At 31.2% G+C, this 3,882-nt stretch overlaps 1 long non-coding RNA gene across 1 annotated transcript; it reads right to left on the reverse strand.

Moving 5' to 3' along the window:
* Nucleotides 1–839: 839 nt before the first annotated feature.
* LOC145157105 (uncharacterized) lies at nucleotides 840–2,174 on the reverse strand. The gene is made up of 4 exons (XR_013737091.1): nucleotides 2,111–2,174; nucleotides 1,452–1,533; nucleotides 1,043–1,118; nucleotides 840–968 (listed from the first exon to the last, which is right to left on the reverse strand). It is a non-coding gene; the product is annotated as an uncharacterized LOC145157105 (long non-coding RNA).
* Between the last annotated feature and the right edge of the window lie 1,708 nt (nucleotides 2,175–3,882).

The following is a 3,882-nucleotide window of genomic DNA, read 5'->3' on the forward strand; positions in this document are numbered from 1 at the left end:
CAATCCAAAGCTTCACGAACTAAAGTAATTCAATGATGAAAGCAAAAACAAAACATAACTTCAAACCTGTGCTAGTCAAACTGAATGAAGAAAGCGTAGGTATCTGAACAAAATCACATACTAAAACACTAGAAGATCACAACACCTGAAATATCATCAGGACGTCTTCCAAATCACTGTATTAGATTAAATTGACTTGAGGGGGTAGGGGAGTGTGGTACTTCATGTAATCAGCTCCTCCCATACCTCATGCCTTGCGTCTTATCGAAAATTTAAAAAAAAAATTATTGAAATTTAATTTATATCGTGAATTTTTTATAGCATCCTAATTTGATTTCTTTATATGTTGGTGGAGATTTAAGATCTTAATGAAAACAATTATAAAATGGGTTTAAGAAAAAAGATTAAAAATACAATGTTCTTCAAAGTACAATTCTTATAATAACAAAAAAGGGTTAATCTCATAAAAGACCTTATATTTTGTGTTTTTTCTGAATTAAACCTCAAATTTATATTTTGCCTGAAAAAGACCTTGTATTTTTTTTTTCATTTTTTCCGATCTAACCCTTTGTCATTTTTTTTCCAAAAAAAACTTGTAAAATGTGAGGCTTTTTTCAAGAATAACTAAAAAAGTTGAGGGTTTATTCTGAAACATTTAGAAGTTTGAGGGTCTTTTCCGAAAAAAAAATACAAAGTTGAGGGCTTTTCTCGAAAAATGAAAAAATACAAGGTCTTTTAAAAAAATAAATTGTGAAGACATGAACAAAAGGGCATGAATTAGATGCCAAGGGCAAAATCGTCCACCTGATAAATTTTGAATGATGTTCTTGAGTAGCATCTGGTCTAGGTTTAGAAATTCCTTGAGGAATATATGCTTCATAGATTGAATTTGCAGATGCATTTCCTCCAACTTCAATCATGGCATCAATTTCAGCATCACTCCATTAATCTAATGTCACTGATAAAACCTGTCAAATTCATATTATTATCATTAAAATTTGGTTCAAGAATGTATTTATTTATTTATTTGGGGAGGGGTAACCTTGGAAATATGAACACCAAGACTTCTATGAACACCACAAAATTTTAAGCATATGAACAATCCAATATTAGCTGACCTGAAATTCAAGATGAAACATTTTCATATGATTATACATGAAAAAAAATGTAGAAAACTATTTATGTATAAAAAAGAAAAAAAAAGAAGGGCTAAAATATAAACACAATCATTTCTTTTGGAGGAAAAGAAATAAAGGAAAAGGGAAAAGAAAGGAAACTAATTATTTTATTCATGTTCTAGAGTTGGAAAGAAAGAGAAGAAAAGCTGACAGTTTTTAGTGTTCTTGAATTAAGGGAAAGGAAAGAAAAGTTTAAAGTTTTACCATTTTCTTTTTTACTGAGTAAATATTTGAAAATTAAAGTTCTTTTAATTCAAGTTAAAAAAAACTCACGCCCACTTAGGATCAGGTGCACCACAATCAGCACATGTTCGATTATCACGTTGCTGCAATAGATCTTTTAATCTTCTGTTACCTACATTATCATAAAGAGTTATATAATCTAATAAAGCAGCCATTAAAATAACTGTTAATATTCAAAAAGCTAAATATACATGAATAGGACTCAAAATCTTAAGTCAATGGAACAAAAGTTGCAATGTATTTAGAAGGTGGGAAAGAGACTTGTTTCTTGATCTCTTGTGCGTGAAAAAGACATCAATGCCCTCCTCATCATACTAACGAACACATAAGATTACTTGAATGCCCTTGAACTTATTAAATTTATTTTACATTCGTAACACCTTCTAGATATAACAACTGTATGTTTTATGGTGTAGTAATACAACTTTCCCCAAAAGTTAGCATTCAATATAAACTTCATTGTATCTTATATATAATAACACATAGCAAGTAAGGACATTAACAGATAATTCCATGCTTAAGAGCAATCTACAAAAGGGGCGAAATCTAGAAATAGATAATGATTTTCTTCCAATTTTTTGGGGAATTGGAATCCCTTAGTTTATCATATTATACTACAATTTTCGGACAATTCAATTGATAACAGGGCGTATAAAATCAAAAAGCTCAATCAAGTATATGAATCATACCAGAAGGTGTTTTCCTAAGTGCAGACGAATGGTGAGTCGTCCTTTCGCCTACAGACCACAATCACCAAACAGAACTTTCAATTCTCTAACTATGCAGCTCTACACCACACCGAAATCCAGAAAAAGCTCAAAAGCAATATCAGATTTTTAATAAAATGAATTACTTACTTGTTTTCCATCGGGGATGAATTGGTTGGTTGTCTGGATAATGAATTAACCCTATGCTTTCGATTTATGCCCCTACTTTTTTCGACTTCTTTCAGCCAAATGTCATCAACCTCATTTTCTTGCCCTGAATCACAGTAATAACACAAAAAGACAAACATAAGACACAGTTTAATGAGAAAATCTGGAGTTTGGATAGGCTACCTGCAGCAACAGAAGAAGAGGACTTCAATTTATAGTAGAGACACAGATGATGTGAGTGCTACTTCTCTGCTGTCATCGTCCTCATATTTCTTCTAATCAGGCGGGAAATCGAGCCTTTGTGGTGAAATCGATGCGTCCAGAGAAATCCAGAATTATGGGGAAAGTGAATAGAGCCAAAATTGATTACAGAAAGAGAGGGGAGCAAAGAGGATGCAAAATCGACGGGAAATCAAGGGTCGATCAAACCCAGAGGAACAACACCCTGGATCATGACATACACGTGTTATGTATACCTACAGGCATGAAGAAGTGGAAGAAGCGATGGTGATTGGACTGATTCAACCATATGGTGAACACACCGATTTCTAGGGTTCAGATCGACTGCTACCTGTTTTTTGAAACCAAATAATTAAAAGTCGAGATAAAACGAAATTGGATGAAATGAGAAGGAATAGTAGAAGTCGACCTCATCGTTCGATTGGAATGCAACAATGGGAATACAGCGGAAGAGTTATCAAGTGAAGAAATCTGATAAGCATGAGGAATATATTCAGAGACGCAGTCAATGGCGGTGGAGAGTCCTATTGGAGGAGAAGGGCGGCACAATCAAAATAGATAAGAAGAAAAGATAAGAATCCGAAAACATATGGTGTGGTAGAATGAGAAATAGAAGTACATCGTGTCTAAATAAGAAAGAGAAAGACTTTCGTGTCAAAATAAGAAAGAAAAAGAACTTCACTGTAGCTAAGGTTTTGGGAATTGATAGTATATACTAATGTATAATAATAATAATAATAATAATAATCAAAAAAATAATAATATTAATATTAATCAAAATAATCAAAATAATAATAATAATAATAATAATATTAATATTAATCAAAATAATCAAAAGAATAATAATAATAATAATGAAAAAAATAATAATATTAATATTAATCAAAATAATAATAATAATAATAATAATAATAATAATAATAATATCAGATATATACATTATAAGGGAATGGTTAGGATGATATACGTAAAGTTGTCTCCAGACCAGTGGTTAAGGCGCTTGTGTTTGTAAGCGGGAGGTTCTTTGTTCGATTCCCTCAATCTTTGGTCCTTATTTCATACGTCTAATTTTCTTTAACCAAAGAAACTGTTCCTAAACATCGCCATCTCACTCGGAAAAGCTTACTCAGCACTGACGTGGAATCCCACATGTGTATTCGACCGATTGAAAATTATGTAACCCATTAAGGGTAAAAGTGCAAAACTTAACAAAATAAGAAAATTTTAAAAATTCAATACTAAATTATATTGAAGATTCAATTGTTATATATATATATATATATATATATATATATATATATATATATATATATATATATATATACTAGGTTAAAACCCGTGGAATC

This window comes from Lactuca virosa, chromosome 2 (assembly GCF_052849685.1).
Source record: "Lactuca virosa cultivar CGN04683 chromosome 2, Lactuca_virosa_CGN04683_v6, whole genome shotgun sequence".
Lineage (NCBI taxonomy): Eukaryota > Viridiplantae > Streptophyta > Magnoliopsida > Asterales > Asteraceae > Lactuca > Lactuca virosa.